This window comes from Mauremys reevesii, linkage group 10 (assembly GCF_016161935.1).
Source record: "Mauremys reevesii isolate NIE-2019 linkage group 10, ASM1616193v1, whole genome shotgun sequence".
Classification (NCBI taxonomy): Eukaryota; Metazoa; Chordata; order Testudines; family Geoemydidae; genus Mauremys; species Mauremys reevesii.
This window is the reverse complement of record NC_052632.1, coordinates 41,969,321-41,991,221: the sequence shown is the minus strand read 5'-3', so window position 1 is coordinate 41,991,221 and position 21,901 is coordinate 41,969,321. Positions and strand designations below refer to the sequence as shown.

Sequence of the window (21,901 nt, the reverse complement as noted above, 5' to 3'; positions counted from 1 at the left end):
CCCCCATAATGCTTTAAAGCTCAGTATCGAGAGTTCTTGCCATTCAGACTTATGCTCACAGGCTTGTCAGTTATCAAGTTGAACTTTCAAGTCTGGTCTACTCAGAGTATGTATGTTGAGAGGAGGAGGTAGACATGGTTGACTTTCACCTGATGATTGTTTCTCATGCTTGCCTGCAATACTAAAATGGGGCGCTAGGGCTCCTTTGCAATCTAATGTATTTCTAAGAAAGCTTTGTGAATCATGGGATTTGGCACCAAATCTCAGGCTGGGAAAATGAATCAGTCTGGACTGTAGGCTCTGAATCCCCAAACCTGAACTGCAAGGAAAATTAACAAGGAAGATTTTATTGTTTAGACAATATTGAGGCTTTCTTAGAAGCCACCACATCTAGTACAGTGGAGTTTGGTAAATAGTGACCCCCAGAATACTTTGTTCCTCTTTCTCAGAGCGGTTAACATAGTTTAAACTATCCTGCAAACCTTTTCTACCCAATTCTTTGCTAGAGAAAATAACTTTAAACTTTTTAGTCTAGGTTCCTCAGTGTCTTTCCTTTCATGCCCACTTGTGGAGTTTGATGAGATTAATCCTAAGCAATAATTCCCACATGCCTACCTTTGTTAAAATGAAGTTAAGGTTTCAGGTTCATGCCAGTGGTTTGTGGGCATATTACCTTTCTAAACCATTACAGATTTAAAAAAAATTAGAGGCACAGTAAATTGAATTAAACAAATGACACTAAACTACCATAATTCTGCCTCCTTAGAGATGCCAGTTCGCTAGCTTCCCTTTTTTTCCAAGCGTTTTATGAGTTTCTAATTTTAACTCTTGACATTCCTGAAAGGTAATATGCAGACAAACCATCCATATGTCCCTGCAGCCTTCACTTCACCTTTAATGACATTTTTGGAGGTCTACTGGAGAGGAGCCCTATTCCAGCAAACACTAGGAGAGGAGCCCTATTCTTGCAGAGGGGGGAAGCCCAGCCCAGTAGACCAGGGTGGAGGAGTCCAAATGGAACATGAACCTAGCCTCACAGTCCACCCACCTTATCTTGGAGGGAAGTTTTGATGCAGATATCCAAAGGACTGGAACTCTTCTCCCAAAGTCCACAAGAAGGTAGAAAATGTAGCTGGCAGGAGGCTTGGGCATCAGCAGGATTAGGGGAGAAGAACCTCCATAGCCTTCCTACTAATCTCTAGGTCCCATGTAGGGGATTGGAGTGAGTGAAGAACCCTTCCTTGCTTCCCCTGTTGTCTCCTACTGCTTTCTGGGCTTCATGTAAGTGTTCCTGGTGAGAAAGGGTTCCCTTTCTTCACGCCAACACCTTTCTCTCCTCGCTAGCCTTAGAAGGCTCCTCAGCTCCCTGACATTCATCAACCTCCACCCCTTGTGAGCCTTAGGCTTGTCAGAGCCTCGCAAACTCCAGCCACTTCAAGTTTTAGGAAGCTCAGCGTAGTGACTCTTACAAGGTTTGTGGCTTTCCCCACTGCCATGAGTTTTAAAGTCCAGCTTAGCTTCCCCTAACTTAAATAGTGTTATGGGTTAGCTTAAACCTCAGCAAAACCGGTGGGTTTAACAGCTTCCCATTATTGATAAAAGTAAGAAACAAGCTTCTTTATTAAACCAAATAGTTTAAACAAAGGTACATGTGGGCAGAGGGGTTTGGATATTGTTTTGTGAAGGAGAGTGTGTGAATGTCTGTTTCTTTCTCTCCATGAAAGAAGTGAGAGAGAGAGCAGAAAGCTAAGGGCACAGCCTGAATAAGAATTGGGAATGTGGCCCTGAGAAAAGCCTGAAGAGAACTTTTGAGGCTGAGTGCTGGCTGAAAGAGGCTTGGAACTGTGAGCAACTAGACAATTTTCTCTTTGATTCTGTCTGTGTTCAGGAAAACAGGACTTTGTACATTCTTTGTAAATAGAGGTTTGAACAAAAAATATCTGGCTCTATCAGTAGTTTCTCCTCTTAACTGAAACAACCTGCAGGACCCTGAATTTTGACTAACTCCTGGAACTCTAAAGAGCCAAAAAAGGGTTATCTGTCTCAGAAACTCCCAAGTGTTCAGAAGAGGGGCAGCCATTAGATTTCTAAGGGCCACTGGGAGTTCTCCATTCTGTAGGACTTCAGTAAGTCTTCCTGATATTTCTCCAGCCATCTTTTCTCTCTCTCTTCTTCTGTGTAAATATCTTATGATCTGCAGGAACCAGGGTTCCTTCCTGTGGAGCTCACCAGGTCCACAGGATGGGGAGAAACTTTACAATTTGGATGTGGAATTCTCAATTTCCCAACTTGTTTTCATTATCAATTCCTTTAGAGATTGAGAGTTTGCTGACACATCATCGTACTTTTCACATGCACCAGCATAGGGACATTGTCATGCTGTACACAGCTGTAGAAGTCATGTGCACTTCACTCAATCTGCTATAGATTTAAACGCTTGGAAGGATTAGATTTTATCAGTAAATGTTGATTTCACTGTACACACACACACTATTTACATCGATAATCAAAATTTACAGATAGGCAAAGTAAGAAAAATGCTGCTTGAACTTAGAGTTTAAGGATATTTACTTTGTATGTTTTGACATGTGATATTGACAATTTGTGTTTTAAACTTTTAAAGCTGTAACTTTTTGAATCTCAACATCTACTGTAATAATTACTCCGGGTTCCCCATAATTTTGTGCACTTGTGAAAATATAAATAGATAAACAGTATGTGTTTATTTTTAAGCTTTTTAATATCTGTCAAAATTATATAAAAAAAATTCAACAAAGACTATATAGAGGAATGGGATATGAGCAACTTTTTCATTCTTAGTAACAGAGATGAATGTGAGTAAATGTATTAGACTACATTATGTTGCTGTTAAATTGTTTCCTTTTATTTATGCCTGTTTGTATCTCACTATATTGCTGTGTCTCAGCCAGTAACCAGTGCCTCTTTTTAAAAGGGAAAATCAGTGAATTTCTCCCCTCACCAAGAGTTGTCCCAAATCTCCCAACAAAGATACCATATGTGCATATATTTGGAGGAGCCTCCCCAAGCTGCCCCACAGACAGGAGGATTTGGAGGGGTCATATGTGTGAAATTCTTAGGGGTTTGCTTCAGGTACTCTGACTCTCCATAATGTCCTCAATGTCCTGGCCTGTTTAGGAAGCCCTGTAATGGCAGCAGCCCAGGCCAGGCATGTTCCCCAGGTGGCTGTTCAGAACGCCAGTCTATGATGTTTAGTTACTAAAACATGAAATTGGAAGCCAAAATAAATTTTAAAATAAAGGCAGAGAGCTTCAGTGGTGGTATTTGATGGTGGCTGCTGCTTCTGCCAGTCAGAGCTGATATGAAGACCTAAATTTGCATACTGATATACAGAAAATTAGTCACCATGATTCTTGTCACAGTTCAGGGCAACTGCACCTGTATCTCCTCTCAGTGGTCCAGGAAGGGTACCAACTCTGAGGCATCCAGTTCCTCAGCCGTTGTCTTTCTCGAGTGGAGACCCATGTCTCTCTCCCTTCTGGACAGGATACAGTAGAGCCTCAGAGTTCCAAACACCTCGGGGAATGGAGGTTGTTCGTAGCTCTGAAATGTTTATAACTCTGAACAAAGCGTAATGGTTGTTACAACTGAGTGTTGGCTTAATATGGCTTTGAAACTTTACTATGCAGCTTTTAACCATCTTAATTTTTATTTTTTAGTAGTTTAACACAGTACTATACTATGTTTATTTCGTTCTTTTCTTTTTTTGTCTCTGCTGCTGCCTGATTCCGTGCTTCTGGTTCCAAAAGAGGTGTGCGATTGACTGATCAGTTTGTAACTCTGGTGTTCGTAACTCTGAGATTTTACTGTATTTCCAGGCTGCATAGTTCTCTGCATTCACTGTATTATTCCAAGCAGAGACAGACTGTCAGAGTGGATAAAAATCAATAATTTTTTAAAACATCTTTTCTTATTTAAATCAGATTTTTTGGATAAAATGCTTTTTGAGGAAAAAACCTACCTAAAGATAGTTTTAATTAAGATATATCTTTGAGCTATAATGTATCTCATCATGGAATAGAGATTACAAATTCTAATTCGGTAGTATGAGACAATATATTCACTTGAACAATAAAGAGATTTCAATACCGTATTTGTAAATGAGTTCCAATAGTTCATGGATTAGGGACCCAATCTTATGGGGTTCGAGGGGCTTCTGTAGAGATTATTTAGATTAATCTATCTGCCCAATGGGACTCAGTGCTCAGACTAGAACAGGGGTCCCCAACGTGGTGCCCACGGATGCCATGGCATCCGCCGGGGTGTCTAAGTGCGCCCGCGTACTGGCCGGCGAACAAGCATCTCCCGAAATGCCACCAACAAGCTGCGGCATCCAGAGATGTTGCCACCAAAATGCTGCTGATTTTCGGTGGCGGCGCCTCTGGATGACGCTACTTGTCGGCATTTCGGCGGCGACGCCTATTGACGTTGCCGCTTGGTGGAATTTCGGTGAATGCTCATCCGCCGCCACGGTCCTCCGTAGCTCATCGTCTGGTGCCCACCAGATGAAAAGGGTTGGGGACCAGTGATCTAGAAGATATCTTCAGAGATGCTTAGTTTTGCAGTTCTCAAACTGTGGATTTGCATCTCCAGAGATAACATGCTTGTTAACAGCAAAAATGTTTTGAATAAATAATATAGAGAGGTGAGAAATAACAGATCTCAACCCTATTGTCCCTCTGCAAATTTGTGTGCACAGAGTCAGTCCCTTACCTCTCTCTAAAAGTGCAAAGTTTCAAAAAGTTCAATGAATAGAAGATTGTTGGGAGCGGAATAGACCTGGACAAGGAGAAGTCTGGAGATAAATGTGAGAAGGGAGGGACAGGTGGTAGAAACAAAAGTGAAACTGTTTGAACAGCATATTCCAGAAGTCTTGAGGTCTTTCTGAGTGTAGCCTTCATTGATTTGAGATCTGCCACACCATTCTCTCACTAGAAGGGAAAATCTATAATGGCAGCAGGCCATAAAAGAGACCTTGTTTGGGAATAAGAACCATTCAAGAAATATATGTTTGCTGACGATGATTTAAAGAAAGCGACACCAGTGAACTGGTGGAAGTCACTTAAGCACTTGAATTCTGAGACTGTTGAAGTGATAATCTCACTTTTAACAGCAGTAGCTTCTTCTGCCGGTGTAGAAAGAATGTTTTCTTCCTTTGGACTAATTCATTCTAAATTGAAAAATCATTTGGGACCTGAAAAAGCAGGAAAGCTTGTTTTTCTTTCCCAGATTATGAACAAACAGGAAAATGAAGGTGAAGATGACTGAGTTAGCTGCAGAAGCCAATATTTTAAGTTTCTCCTGTTGACGTGGCTGAGATAGTCAATTTAATTTTTGTTTTTTAAAAAAAATTCACTCTTTTAGTTAAAACAATATTAACAAAAACAAACCTGATTTTAAAAAGCTCAAATGTTTTAACTAAGTTCAAAAATTCATATATTTGTTTTGTTAAAATATTATGTTTGCTGTTGAAGAAAAAAATCCAGAATAGATAACGTTGTTGTTTTAGTTAAAGAAAACAACTTAAATGTCTGTCTGGTGATGTTCTCCTCCTAATGCAGCATGGCAAGAAAATCCTCCAAATATTAATGATTAACCTGATGAACTGGAGCTAGTTCACCTCCCAATGACTTCATAAATATCTGCTTCAATTACCTTTGGTAAATGAAATAACCAAACAAATTCTGATATAGCTGTAAAATGAATCTAAAAAGTTTTCAAAATAAATTACTAAAATGTATAGTGTGTACCTTCTAAAAATGAAACCTACATCTACCTCTGAGTTGCGAAGACTATGTATTAAGGTTATAACAACCAGCAATAATGCACTTTTATGTAGAAATCCATGATTAAATTGATCTTCCTGACTAGTGATTTAAATTTGATCAATTTGATTTAAATCAAATTCACCCTGCAGACTGCCCAAGCACACCTGCTTGCTGTCTCTTTGGAGATGGTTAAGAGTTGTAATTGCTAGTTATGTTACCCCTTCAACACTTCTTATGCAAGCCTGTTTTATTCTTAAGGTAAAAGCACTACTGAGGAAACATATTAACCATAAAAGACATGCTACACACATGCTAATAAGTTTACCAGGGTTCACCACAGTGCTAACATGGATTCTGACAGGAGCAGCCCTTCAATATCCCACCCAAGGGGATTCCTTGAAATTACAAGTTCATCACAGGCCCAGTCCTTCCAACCCTATCCAAAGTATTGGGGCTCTCTGTGGACCAGGCATCCTGTCCATTTGCTGGATCAGGAAGAAGTCCCTGAGCCTGTTTAAAACCAGGCTATTTATCAAAAAATCCTTTCTTTGTCTGTTGGTCCTGGAGAATCCAGTGGAAACTAGTATATACCTCTCTAGGGGAGTGGCTTCAAAGGGCTGATAACAGGAATTACATTAACATCCCCCCTCCTACTAGAGAGAAGGTACATATAATTCCAGAATAACACATACACAATTGCATTTTTAATAAATTGGAACACCCCCTCCCCCCCAGGTGTTAAAATGAATTAAATTAAACCTTATTTAATTAAATAAAGTTTACCTTAATCCCATAACATTTGTCCAGGATGTTACAGGATATTGTCACTCTGTCACAGTCCCAACTAAAAGTCAACAATTAACATTTTATAGTAGCAGAGATACTTCACTATTTCCCAGTTGACACCTACTTAGACAATCTTACAACCAGCTACAACAGTATTGGAGTGATCTGTTTACAGATTCAGAAATAATATCACTTCAGCAGTGTATGTTTGGTTCACGTTTGGAACTTATTGTTTCAACCATAAGGACTAGAAATTGTTAAATTTTCCCAAGAAAGTTTCCTACTCATTACTGGCAAGTGGATTTGAAGAAATGCAAAAGGAACACTAAGAAGATATTTTATTTGAATACTCAAGACGACTGTCATAGTAATTAGGGGACTGTTGCCTGTCTTTTTACAATAAGTTGAGCTGGAAGGACCGCTTTAGATTTCAGAAGGTAGGGAATCTGACTGCTATTATGCATAAGAGGAAACAAAGTTTCACTGTTTGCATTTTTTACAGTAGGTGCTGCCCAGTGCTTTAAAGTTAAATGACAAGCTGCTGTACTGGGGCTAGGGATCAATTAACTGGAATAATTAGACATGTACGGGGCTTTCAATACATAAGTGACATAAACAATATGAAGTTGTTTCATGTAAGCCAAATATGCATACCTTTTTACAGAAAAAGCCAGCCATCTGTACATAGGCGCCAGCTTTCCCTGGCACTGGTGGGTGCTCGTGCCCCCCTGGCCCCACCCTGACTCCATCCTTTCCCTGCCCCACCCCCATTTCAACCCTTTTCCCAAAGTTCCTACCCCAGCTCCACCCCCTCCCTGCCCCTATTGGACCCCTTCCCCAAATCGCCAGCCCCGCCTCTTCCCTGAGCGTGCCGCGTTCCCCCTCCTGCCCCCTCCCTCCCAGTGCTTGCTGTGCGAATCAGCTTTTTCGTGGTGCAAGCGCTGGGAGCCAGGGGGAAAAAGCAGGCATGCGGTGTGCCCAGGGGAGGAGGCGGAGGTGAGCTGGGGCGGGGAGCTGCCGGTGGGTGCTAAGCATCCACCAATTTTTAGCACCCACAGAGTCGGTGCCTATGCAGCTATAGCACTTTGTTGAAGCCATCTGGGATGGTGAACACCCACATCGCCCTCCAAATAATTCCAGATAGGGTGTAATTCCCTTGCTAAATTCCATTGTGTTAACTCTTTTGATGCTTAGGCAAATTGACAGAATGCACTTTTCTGATGGCAGATTAATGATGTTATAACTTTCCTTTTGGAATATAAAGTTCAAATAAAAGCCAATGTGCTCACAGAACATACAAACTTGTATACTTCCATGAATGTTTCAACAATACCACTTGACAATAAACTTTAGGAAAGCTGAGCTATGTTCTGTTAAACATGCATCAACTATGCATGTTAACCTGGCAGCAGTATTTAAAATATGCTGTATGAGCATTTAAACTATAGATGGACTTGGACCTTCCCTTCAAGTACTAACCTAACCTGCTTCTATCATTTTGGTTCAGGATCCAAATCTTGAGCACATCTCTGGTATTTTAGTGTCCCATTATTGAAACAACTTTTACTGCACTGTTTTGAAACTAAATTTGGGGATTTCCAAACCTGAAATCTCAATGGGAAATTTGTTTATCATTGAGGAAATCATTGCTGCTGGTACCATGTGCATTTGAAATCAGTTGCTACCTTCTGACAAATTTAAGTGTGTAATATACACATCCATGCTGATATTATAGGTGTGTGTTTTATACTTAAACCCCTAGATCTCTAAGATGTTTTTCAGTCTTTGCTCATCAGCATTTTTGTGTGAAAATAGGAAGCATCGACTTTGAAATTTGCCTGCATTTTTGCCTTATTCACCCTAGAAGTGATGGTGATTTTAAAAAGTGATTTTAATGTTGTCGAATGAATCAAGCAGGCTCACTGGAAAGTAGAAGGGTGTATTATCACACAAAGGGACATAATTTTTCAAGATGGATTTTTTTTTCTAATTTTGGATGCAGAATCAGGTGTGGCCATGGGCTGAGTCTTACTTCCTCCTGTTCTGAAGAGACACCAAATTGTGTTCTTGCCGCCAGGGTGCAAAAGGACACTTTCCAGGCAATAAGAACATAGGAGTTGCCATAATATCTCAGATCAGTGGTCCATTTAGTTGAAGTTTGTCTCCAACAGTGTCTAGTACCGGATGCTTCATAGGAAGGTGCAAGAATCCAGGTGATAGGCAGATTATTTCACAACTGCCCATCGGGGAATTTTCTTCCTAACCCTTACCAATTTGCAGTTGACTTATTCCCTGAGGCATATTGGTTTATATCTTAAACTTGCTCAGTCTTTCTTTTTATCTAATGTAGCTGAGAGAACTTAATCTGGGTAGAGATGCCTCAGAAACGTTCTGTCCCCTATGTTATTGCTGTATGAAAGTCTAACTTTAAAATACATTAAAATGATTTTTTTCCTGAAAATTTTGTTTTTAAATTTAAATAGACTTTAAAATGTTGGATTTCAAATGCTTTGTGATTTGTGATATTGCAGTAATTTAGTTTGCAGAACAAAACCTGATTGAAAGTCTAGGAATACTTTACATAGGAAAAGTCAATGCAATAGAACGGTGCTTATCTAATTTGCCTGTAATAGAAAAGAGTTAATTAAATTTGCTTAGTAAAATTTGTTAAGGGCTGTTACACTTTAACTGAGGCAGTCTGTTCTGTATATAAACATAGTTATACAAAATAAGAGGAGCTGTTTCATGTTGTAAACTCAGTAAAATATATCCAATCTGGGTAAATTAAATGATCAATTAATTTTTTCTTAAAAAAGAAGCAGGTTACACTCAAAGAGAATAAGGGAATAGGATTCTCCGTACCTGAGGAAAGATGATCCTGATTTAACAATCAACAGGTGCAGTGATCTGGGTCCCTTTACACAGAAAAATGGATTTGTAAAGGATTTTCCACACCCCTTAGTGATGTAGTTACGTAGACATAAGTTTGTAGTGTAGACCAAGCCAGTGTTCCCAATCTTCTGCTTGTATGTTGTCCCTCTTTGCCTATATTGTCTAATTAGATTGTAAACATTCTGTGGGGGGAGGCTGTCTGTTACTGGGTGTTTTCTGCAGTTATTTCTGGAATGGGGTCCTGATTTCAGTTGCAGTCTCTTGGTTCTACTATAATGCAATTAAGTAGGGGGTTCGCTGCATTATTCTGTGTTCAGAATGTCTTTGTTGTGTTCATTCCCCCAACATTCTCAGAATGCTGTGATTCTGTAGCTTGTCTATATTAATTTATTTCAAATCAGTTTCAGACTCCATGCCAAAATATTAAGAAATGTTTTTGTTACTCCTAGCTTTAAAATATTCAGTCTATTTACTTTGCAAGTTCATAAGTGTATTTGGTATCTCCCCAGAATATTAGCAAATGATAAAATCAATCTGGAGTCTGAGACATTTTTTGCATTGTAATAAACACGAATAAGACCGTTAAATTTTTGGCAGCCCTAATAAACATTCCATTACACTACTTTTAAAATCCCGTTTCCTTAGAATGTCTGAATGTGAGAAATTGTTGTCTGTGCTTCTGACCCAAGACTATTTTATGTGAAAAATAAAACAAAAGTTTTAAAAATAGATTTACCAGTAGCTGATACTTTTTTCACTGTGAAACATAAGCAACCATCACATTTCCATTGTGGAAAGGCTGACTGAAGGCCCACCCTTATTTCTCCTACAGCGCTACTCCCAGTAAGAAAAGATACAGGGCAATCAAAGTGAAATGAAGAACTTTCGCTTTTAACTTAGTATTTTGGTTCTCTTCCATGATTGAATACCTGGCCTTTTGTCTGAGCCTTTTTTCTCGTTCTCCCCTTCCCTCCCCCCACTCCCCCATACTTCTTAGACTTCTCTTGTTCTCCACTGCCCGTAGCTCCTTTTTTTCTGTTATCCATCACCAGCTCTCTGACCATCTCTTTTCTTTCCATGCCCCATATCCCCCAGTGTTTTGGATATATCTATCTAGTGCCTCATGTCTGCAACTTCACTCAAAGATACTTTTAACATTGCTGGAATATCACTGTATATACTAGTAAGTCAACAGGCGGTCCCAGTATATATGTGGAGCAGGAGTCCCCAACGCGGTGCCTGCAGGCACCATGGCACCCGCCGGGGCCGTCTAAGTATGCCCATGTACTGGCCGGTGGATGAGCATCCGCCGAAATGCTGCCGAATTTCGGCGGCAACGCCTCTGGATGATGCTGCTTGCCGCCGACAAGCAGTGTCATCCAGAGGTGTCGCCGCTGAAATGCCGCTGAAATTTGGTGGCATTTTGGTGGTGACGCCTCTGAATGATGCCACTTGTCGGCGGCATTTCAGCGGATGCTCGTCCGCCGCCACGGTCCTCCGTGGCTCGTTGTCTTGTGCCTGCCAGACGAAAAAGGTTGGGGACCACTGATGTAGAGAATTATTTGGAGATTTTAAGTTTCCTGGACTGTTGAAGTCAACATTGCTGTATCATTTTTTTCAAAAATTTATGTCTACTTTGTTGAGAATGAACATCCAGGTTGGCAAGAAATCTATTGAAATTATTGTGTAAGTATAGCAGCTCTCAGTTGTTCACTTTAAATGTGCCTACAGTCTCAGGATTTTTCCAGTGCTCTATGAAGTAAAGGTTCATTCTTAAGTGGTTCATAATATAAAGGTAAACTCCTATACTGAATTGTTCATAATACTGTCTGCAGCTTGGAAAAGCTAAATGGTTACAAAAGCAAGAGATGTACCTCTTCTCTCCCGCCTCACCTCCCTAGACTCATCAAACTCTTTAAACATATATGTTTCTTTGGCCTGGTCTACCCTACAGGGTTAGGTAAAATTTAGCTGCGTTAGGTCGATTTAAAAATGAATGTGTCCACACAACCAACCCTGTTCCGTCGACCTAAAGGGCTCTTAAAATTGACTTCTGTACTCCTCCCCGGCAAGGGGAATAGTGCTAAAATCGACTTTGCTGGGTTGAATTTCGAGTAGTGCGGACGCAAATTGATGGTATTGGCCTCCAGGAGCTATCCCAGAGTGCTCCATTGTGACCGCTCTGGACAGCACTTTGAACTCCGATGTGCTAGCCAGGTACACAGGAAAAGCTCCGGGAACTTCTGAATTTCATTTCCTGTTTGGTCAGCGTGACGAACTCAGCAGCACAGGTGACCGTGCAGTCCCCCCAGAATCATATAGCGTAGAATGTTTCTATGCTCCCCCTATCATCTCCGTCCCTGAGGTTATTGCAGATTAGAAGGCAAAAAAAACGCACTCGTGATGGCATGATTTCTGAGCTCATGAATTCCTCCCGCATTGATAGGGCACAGCTTAATGCGTGGAGGCATTCAGTGGCAGAGGCCAGGAAAGAACTAAGTGAGCGAGAAGAGCAGAAGCAGGATGCGATGCTGAGACTAATGGGGGAGCAAACGGACATGATGAAGCATCTGTTGTAGCTGCAGGAAAGCCACCAAGAGCACAGCCCCCAGCTGCATCCAATGTATAACCGCCTACCCTCCTCCCCATGTTTCATAGCCTCCTCACCCAGATGCCCAAGAACGCAGGGGGGCCCTCCAGGCACCCAGCCACTCCACTGCAGAGGATGGCCCAATCAACAGAAGGCTGTCATTCAAACAGTTTGATTTTTAGTGTGCCTACAATAAGCAATGTGGCCTTGTCCTCCCCTCCCCTGCCCACCCACCCCACCTGGGCTATCTTGTCCATTATCTCATTTTTTTTTAATTAATAAAGAAAGAATGCCTGGTTTCAAAACAATAGTTACTTTATTTCAAAGGTGGGGGGGGGGAGGGTGGTTGGCTTACAGGGAATTAAAATCAACAAAGGGTTGGGTTTGCATCAAAGAGAGAGACACACAACTGTCACACCGAAGCCTGGCCAGTCATGAAACTGGTTTTGAAAGCCTCTCTGATGCGCATCGCACCTTGCTGTGCTCTTCTAATCGCCTTGGTGTCTGGCTGCTCAAAATTGGACGCCAGGTGATTTGCCTCAACCTCCCACCCCGCCATAAACGTCTCCCCCTTACTCTCATAGATATTGTGGAACACACAGCAAGCAGCAATAACAATGGGAATGTTGGTCGCGCTGAGGTCTGACTAACAGCACCAGCTAGCTTTTAAACGTCCAAAGGCACGTTCTACCACCATTCTGCACTTGCTCAGCCTATAGTTGAACTGCTCCTTACTACTGTCCAGGCTTCATGAACAGATCCCTCGAGCTTGTTGCTGGGGAGCAGGAGAGCAGAGTTGCAGGGATAGTGATGGAGCCGTACACCATGCCCTGGAGGTTGCTAGGAGCCGGGCAGGGAAGATGTTCCCAGAACCCCTGGCCAAGCTACATATCCAGTCCTACTGCACCGTCTGCTGCCAGCAGCACCCAGGAGGACCAGTATGGATCCCCTGAGCTCGTTGCTGGTGAGCAGGAGAGCAGAGTTGCAGCCGAAGTGGTGGATGACAACAGTTAGCAGTCCTACTGCCCCGTCTGCTGCGAAAGCAAGGAGCTGCTGCTGTTTAGCAATGCCAGCTGCTGCAGGTCCTTCTGTGTCGAATGCTTGGAGGTCCAGGTAGGGCAAGGTACCTCGGCCAAGGCGAAAGAGCAAGAGCCCTGGAGCTCTTACATGTGTCAACCACAGAAGTGCTATGGGGTGTTACAGTGCTGACCGGACTGGAATGTATGGCTGCAAGACTTCTTCACTAGTGACGAAGGACAGGAATATGATGCACCTAAAATCTAAAAAGGCCCCCACATTTCCCAGAGTCACTACCCTTGATAACAGAACGTCAGTGATTGCATTGGCTACTTGGATCACAGCAGCCCCCACAGTAGACTTGCCGACAACAACAGCGGTGATGGTGAGCTGAGCGGGGTCCATGCTTGCCATGGTATGGCGTCTGCATGGGTAACCCAGGAAAAAAGGTGTGAAACGATTGTCTGTCGTTGCTTTCATGGAGGGAGGGGTGACTGACGACATGTACCCAAAACCACCCGCAACAATGTTTTTGCCCCATCAGGCATTGGGAACTTAACCCAGAATTCCAATGGGTGGTGGAGACTGGAGGAACTATGGGAGAGCTACCCACAGTGCACCGCTCCGTAAGTTGATGCTAGCCACGGGTGGACAGGTGCAAACTGTGTCCTTTTTTACTTTTATCTGGGTGTATTTTGCCGCCTCCTACTATATCATGATCTTGTCTTTATTTTCTGTTTAATATCTCTTCTCTCCCTCCTACTTTTTTCCGTTTTGTTTTGTTTTGTTCTTTCTTTCTCCATGTTCTTTCATGATGATTCCTTAATCCTTTCAGTCACATCCTCCTCACCTTCATAAGTCTCTCTATATTCAGTTCCTTCCAATCTTAACCTCATCTCTGGTTTTTCCTCATACTTTTTGTAACTTTTCCTCTCTCAATATCTTGCTCCACTGACATGAATGTCTGCATATCTGTCACTAACTCCAGCCCAAATCCACATGCAACCACCATTCATAGTCTTTCCATACAGATTATAGTGTATAGTTCTCTCCATCAGAATTTTAATCTCACAAGCTACTTTGGAATTGTTTCAGTATAGTGCTACTTCCCTACCTCTGCAGCATAAACTGACCTTCTTACGTAGTTTATAGCCAGGTATTGGAGCATCCTGTTGATTTTTGTCATTCATTCTTCCATTTTTATATCTATTATATCAAGGTCCTCTTCCCTTGCTAAGCATTTTCATTCACCTGTTTTTGGCTTTAAGCTTCTTGCATTGATATATGTGTTGTCTGAAGCCAAAGATGACACCTTGTCAGAAAAAGGGAGCTATGCTTTTATTTATTTTTATCCACACCAGCTATACAGTGATCAAATAGAATAATGAAAATTAGGGTTGTCAAACGATTAAAAAAGTTAATCATGATTAATCGCACGATTAAAAAAATTAACCGCGATTAATCATGCAATTAATCACGCTGTTAAACAATAATAGAATACCATTTATTTAAATATTTTGGATGTTTTCTACATTTTCAAATATATTGATTTCAATTACAAAACACAACAAAAATCTATAGGGCTCACTTTATTTTTTATTACAAATATTTGCACTGTAAAAAAAAGACAGTATTTTTCAATTCCTCCATTACAGGTACTTTAGTGCAGTTTCTTTATCATGAAAGTTGAAGTTACAAATGTAGAATTATGTACCAAAAAAACTGCATTCAAAAAACAAAATAATGTAAAAGTTTAGAGCCTACAAGTTCACTCAGTCCTATGTCTTGTTCAGCCAATCACTCAGACAAACAAGTTTGTTTACATTTGCAGGAGATAATGCTGCCAGTTTCTTACTTATAATGTCATCTGAAAGTGAGAACTGGCATTTGCATGGCGCTGTCATAGCTAGCATCGCAAGTTATTTATGTGCCAGATGTGCTAAAGATTCATATGTCCCTTCATGCTTCAACCACCATTCCAGGGAATGCGTCCATGCTGATGGGTTCTGCTCAATAACTATTCAAAACAGTGCGGCCCAAAGTATGTTCATTTTCATCATCTGAGTCAGATGCCACCAGCAGAAGACTGAATTTCTTTTTTGGTGGTTCTGAGTTTGTAGTTTTTGCATTGGATTGTTGCTCTTTTAAGACATCTGAAAGCATGCTCCATAACTCGTCCCTCTCGGATTTTGGAAAGCAGTTCAGATTCTTATACTTTGGGTCGAGTGCTGTATCTATCCTTAGAAATCTCACATTGGTACCTTCTTTGTGTTTTGTCAAATCCGCAGTGAAAGTGTTCTTAAAATGAACAACATGTGCTGGGTCATCATCCCAGACTATTATAACATGACATATATGGCAGAATGTGGGTAAAACAGAGCAGGAGGCATACAGTTCTTCTACAAGTTCAGTCACAAATTTAATTGACAAAATTTTTTTTTAACGAGCGTCATCAGCATGGAAGCATGTCCTCTGGAATGGTGGCCAAAGCATGAAGGGGCATACAAATGTTTAGCATATCTGACACATAAATATCTTGCAATGCCAGCTACAAAAGTTCCTGTTCTCATTTCCAGGTGACATTGTAAATAAGATGCAGGCAGCATTATCTCACATAAATGTAAACAAACTTGTTTGTTTTAGCAGTTGGCTGAACAAGAAGTAGGACTAAGTGGATTTGTAGGCTCTAAAGCTTTACATTGTTTTGTTTTTGAATGCAATTATGTAACCAAAAAAAAATCTAGCTTTGTAAATTGCACTTTAACAATAAAGAGATTGCAATACCGTATTTGTATGAGGTGAACTGAAAAATACTGTTTTTTATCATTTTTACAGTGCAAATATTTGTAATAAAAATAATCAAAATAAAGTGAGTACTGTATACTTTGTATTCTGTGTTGTAATTGAAGTCAATATATTTGAAAATGTAGAAAAGCATCCAAAAATATTTATTAAATTTCAATCGGGATTCTATTGTTTAACAGTGTGATTAAAACTGCAATTAATCATGATTAATTTTTTTGAATTAATCGCAGGAGTTAACTGCGATTAATTGACAAGCCTAATGACGATGCATGAATCTGATTATTGTAATCAACATTTTAGTTCAAGGGCTTGATGGGATTAGCCACTGCTCTACCAGGGGGCTTCTGTAGAGAGTTGTTGATAGCTGAAAGACAAGAATCCTTCATCGTGCCCTGAAGATGTGTGCAGTGACAATGTGGATTTTGAAAGAACAATATTTTGTAGCTGCACAGAATGAGAAATTGGTGCTATTTTTGGCAATTACTCATGCAGAATAGCTTCTGAATAGAAAACAATTTAGAGTAAGGTCAGTGTGGAATTGTGCTTTATAAATAATTTTAATGAGACTTTAGAATACTTTTAGGAAGTGTGGCATCTGTTAAGTACCACATTTAATAATTTTAACATACTGTATCAAAATTATAGTTTTGAAACCTAAATCCAAATCCTAACAAGATACTGTTCTTTACATTAAAAAGTTAGCAGTTGTCATTAATTATGAAACAGAGGTATCTGAGATTAGCAGAGTTTTTCCTCTGTATGTAGAATAGGATAGTGGTTCTCAACCTTTCCAGACTACTGTACCCCTTGATTTGTCTTGTGTACCCCAAGTTTCACCTCACTTAAAAACTACTTGCTTACAAAATCAGACATAAAAAACACAAAAGTATCACAGCACACTATTACAGAAAAATTGCTTGCTTTCTCATTTTTACCATATAATTATAATACAAATCAATCAGAATATAAATATTGTACTTACATTTCAGTGTATTGCATATAGAGAGGCAGAAACAAGTAAATGTGTATAAAATTTTAGTTTGTACTGACTTAGCTAGTGCTTTTAATGCAGCCTGTTGTAAAACTAGGCAAATATCTAGATGAGCTGATGTACCTCCTCGAAGACCTCTGTGTACCTCCAGGGGTATATGTACTCCTGATTGAGAACCATTGGAATAAGATGTATCTGTAGTAATTATGGCAACGACTGACAATTTTTTACTTTTTAATGGTTTCTGCTGTATAAATCTGTCATGTTAGACAGCACTGCAAGAGTACTCACCAGGGATGGTTTAGAATGAAATGGTTTTTTGTACGCTAGCTATTAATCTTCTCAGAAAGATAATGTAGAATTTGAAACTGCTTAGTTAGTTCAAACAGTTTTGTCAAGGACTTAAGCTACAAAATCCTAAAATTCTGCATTTAATTCTGGTAATTTAAGAACTAATATTCTTTCTTGTCCACATAATTATTTGGAGTTACTATCTTGCTGAACTGTAAGAACTGGAACAAATTGCCCTCTGAGACTGCAAATCTAGTTTTTGAATATCTGACTTCCTTTAAATAACTTCCTTTAAATGTGGGTAGCGTTCCCTATTGATTTCTGTTATATAAAGTTTATGCTATTCTATTTAGGTGCTGCTGCCACTTTATATATTGGAAGTATTGAAAACAGTAAGCTAACCTTTTACAATTATTCTAAGATTATGGTGATATTTATAAGCATTTTAAAGTCTGAGAGAGAGCTGGTCCAATAGCTAGGGCACTAGGCTGGCACTTGGGAAACTGGAGTTCAATTCGCTTTCTGCAACACTTTCCTGTGTGTCCATGAAGAAATCACTAAGGGCTTGTCTACACTGCTGTTTAAGTCAATGTAAGTTATGTTACTCAAGGGTGTGAAAAAGCCACCCCCCTGAGCAACTTAAGTTACATAGACTTAGCGCGCGGTGTTGGACACTGCTTTGTCAGGAGGAAATGCTATCCCGCTGACATAGCATCTGCCTTTCATTGAGGAGGAATAATTACTTTGACAGGAGAGTGCTCTTCTGTCGGCATAGTGCGTCGTCACCATACGCGCTACAGTGGTGCAGCTGTGCCGATGTAGTGCGATAGTGCAGACTAGCCATTAGTCTCTGTGCTTTGGCTTCTCATCTGTAAAATGGGGATTATAGCACTTCCTTGCCTCCTAGTGTGGTGTGAGGATAAATATATTACATATTTTGAGATGCCCATTAGTATTGTAATGGGGGGCATAGAAGTACTTAGATGGATAATAAACACCATTTCAGCAAGGAGTACCAGGATAGATGGCATTTATTGTACAGGGTGCACAAATCTAAAGACTGTATATATGTCCATTATTGCTGGTGCCAAATACTCAAAAGTTGGATATAGACGCTCTCTGCACTATAGAGAAGAGATAGAGCTGTAAAGGTAGTTTTTTATATTCACAGCTCCTACGCGATGAAACCTGTTTTAATCCACTACACCAAAGACAGACATAAAGTATTTGCATAATGGAGGTAGTTGCCTTATCAAGAAGGAATAAGATGGAACTACCTGTCCAGCACTTTGTGCATTTGGAGATCCTTTTAGTTAATTTCTTAAAATAGGACGTGGTCTAATAAGGAGTCTCCTGTAACAGTTTTGGTGTAACTGTTCATTATTAATTTAAAATTAGATTTCCCTATGTAAGTTGTTGAAAATGTATCCTACACTCACTCTATTTTAAAAACCTCTGAGCAATAGTGGGTCACACCAGGAAATTAATTATAAATCGTGTATAGATTAGTTTGAAATGTTAAAACTGAGAATAAAGTTAAGTATACTACAAATGTTTTGAGCACAACTGTGTTCCTACAGAATGATTGTAAGAGTGTGGGTCCCTTTTAATATTAGTATTGGCAAATGTATACTGATACTATAGAAGGGAAGTGTCTCACTATCCTTTTGGATAGTCATACATCTACCAATTGTCATTTTTTTGGCAACAGTATTTTATTTACTGTTGTTGAAATGTGACATATCCATTGTTCAGATTGGTGCGATGGCTGTGATGATGCTGTAGTTTTCCTCTCAGTGAAAAGCATATTCCTGTTGTCTAACTGCACTCCACTTTTGTAGGTCAGAATGGTCCTACTATTCGGAGGCCCCTAGCATAGATATAAACTTGCCAGCAGTTCGTAAATTTTAGCCAGGCTTTCTACCTTAATCAGGAAATGTGCGTTTGAACTTTATATAGGGGATCAGTCTAGGATTTACAGTGATCTAATACCAGTGCACTGCCAACTGTAACATGTACTTTTACTTTTTTTATTGCTCTTATATTTTAATGTCCTTTGCTTCAGATACGTTTTTTTCTGTATCATTCTTAGCCCTGTTAATCACTAGGGGATAAATGCATTCAGCAACGCTGTGCAATGGCCATCAGCTGTAATACATTAAATTGAATAACAGTAACAAGCAGCACAGTAAGTAGAAGGATAGCAGGTTCCCAAGCTCCAGTGTGGCAACACGAAGTTGCTCTGCCTATATATATTACATAATTGATATATGGGTTTGGAAGAATTTACTTTTGAGGAAAAATTAAAAGGAGTAAATAGTTTTAACTTGCCCAAATGATGACCAGAGGGGAGTGCAATAATGTTCTAGAAGTATTTAAAGGTTTTATATACCAAGTAAGGAGAGTTGGAGTAAAAGGTGGCATCAGGGAGAAATAAAAAAGTAATAGTTTACAATTAAATAAAGGAAAACTTAACCAGGATATCAGGAAACATTTCATAAGTCATATCTGTTAGTGAAATGGTCGCAGTCCATTTCACATTTACAAATAGCCTGGCCAGGTAATTGAAGAATATACTGTAGGTAGGGCCCTACGTTTTTGGTTTTTATTTTATTTACTTTTTCCTGAGAAACAACAAAAACAGGTGAAAATCGATGGAAAAAACAAGATCTCTGTCAAGCATTCTTACAACTACAATACCCACCTGCTGAAGTGAAGAAACAGATTGACAGAGCCAGAAGATTACCCAGAAGTCACCTAGTACAGGACAGGCCCAACAAAGAAGGTAACAGAACGCCACTAGCCATTACCTTCAACCCCCAACTAAAACCTCTCCAGCGCATCATCAAGGATCTACAACCTATCCTGAAGGATGATCCCTCACTCTCACAGATCTTGGGAGACAAGCCAGTCCTCACTTACAGACAGCCCCCCCAACCTGGAGCAAATACTCACCAGCAGCCACACACCACACAACAAAAACACTAACCCAGGAACCTATCCTTCCAACATAGCCCGTTGCCAGCTCTGTCCACATATCTATTCAGGGAACACCATCATAGGACTTAATCACATCAGCCACTCTATCAGAGGCTCGTTCCCCTGCACATCTACCACTGTGATATATGCCATCATGTGTGAGCAATGCCCCTCTGCCATGTACGCTGGCCAAACCGGACAGTCTCTATGCAAAATAATAAATGGACACAAATCAAATGTCAAGAATTGACAGTCAAAAAGCAGCTGGCGAACACTTCAGCCTTCCCAGTCACTCAATTACAGACCTCAGAATCGCAATACTCCACCAAAAAAACTTCAAAAACAGACTCTAACGAGAAACTACAGAATTGGAATTAATTTGCAAACTGGACACCATTAATTTAGGCTTGAATAAAGACTTGGAGTGGATGGTTCATTACACAAAGTAAAAACTATTTCCCCATGCTAATCCTCCCCCCCTTCCCCCCCCCACACTGTTACTTATACCTTCTTGTCAACTGTTGGAAATGGGCCATCCTGATTATCACTACAAAAGTTTTTTTTCTCCTCCTGATAATAGCCCACATTAATTGATTACTCTTATTATAGTTAGTATTGCAACACTCATTTTTTCGTGTTCTCTGTGTGTGTGTATATTACTACTGTATTTTCCACTGCATGCATCCGATGAAGTGGGTTTTAGCCCACGAAAGCTTATACTCAAATAAATTTGTTAGTCTCTAAGGTGCTACAAGTAATCCTCGTTCTTTTTAATTTTTCTGGTAATTATTAGGGTTTATTTTGGGGACAGAAGGATGGGAAAAAATATTCAGTAGATTAATCCTTTGAATAATAGAATTCAGTGTGGTTTGCTGCAGAACTAAAACAGAACTCAAAACAAGTGCCACCTCTGAGTTTAAGAAAACAATAAATCTCTAATCTCCAAATAAAACAGGCAGCTTTGCATATACACAGAGACTAATATATTGTCATAATACATATATCTCATGCAATGTATTGTATTTTCCTAATAAAACAAGTTATTTTTAATATATTTGATACAAAAGTAGGGTGAGATTTGGGGGAAAAAACAAATACTTTTTGTAAACCCAGGGTTTTTTTTGGGGGGGGGGGAATCGGTTTAAATTGTAAACAAAGGGGCTTAACTGCAGGAAACAATCCTGCACTGGTGTGCCAGGAATGGGCTAGATGTGACTTGATGATAATACTTTGTATTCCTATAGTGCCTTTCATCTGATGAGCTCAAAATTAACTCACCTTTGAAAGGGCTTTATTTTCTCCATTGTGTAAAAGTTACTCGCCCACGTCAACAGAAAATCACTGCCAGACCTAGGAACAATATGTACGTTTTCTGAGTTCCAGTACCCTACTTTAAGTAATAGATGACACCTCTCTCGCTAGTATGTCCTGATTCTTTATACCACGTACTGTGTAAAGACAATGTATTTGAACGATGTATTTTATAACTGAACTCTCATTTTTCCCATTTTCTTGCCGTCTTTCCTCAAATTCTATCGCAGAATAACCGTGCTCTTATAGATTCTGATTTAAACTTTCTTAATTATTATCGTAGTTCCTGATCTAGATGGAAGAACACTATCACTAATCATTTTAGAAAGGAAATGAGAAGTATAGAACTGCAAATCAGTGCTGTTGTTGGGTGCAGAAATTTTGGAGGAGGCACAGGAATTGAAGAGCTCACCTTCCTTATGTCTGTGAAAC

The 21,901-nt window shown here is 39.9% G+C and overlaps 1 protein-coding gene and 1 long non-coding RNA gene across 2 annotated transcripts in view; one reads left to right on the top strand and one right to left on the bottom strand.

The window, feature by feature from the left end:
* MYO9A (myosin IXA) overlaps window positions 1–21,901 on the top strand; it is a 467,296-nt gene that overhangs the window by 133,253 nt on the left and 312,142 nt on the right. The window lies entirely within an intron of this gene.
* Window positions 3,735–9,768, bottom strand: LOC120373290. Its single transcript, XR_005585476.1, has 3 exons — window positions 9,456–9,768; window positions 6,591–6,651; window positions 3,735–3,879 (listed from the first exon to the last, which is right to left on the bottom strand). It is a non-coding gene; the product is annotated as an uncharacterized LOC120373290 (long non-coding RNA).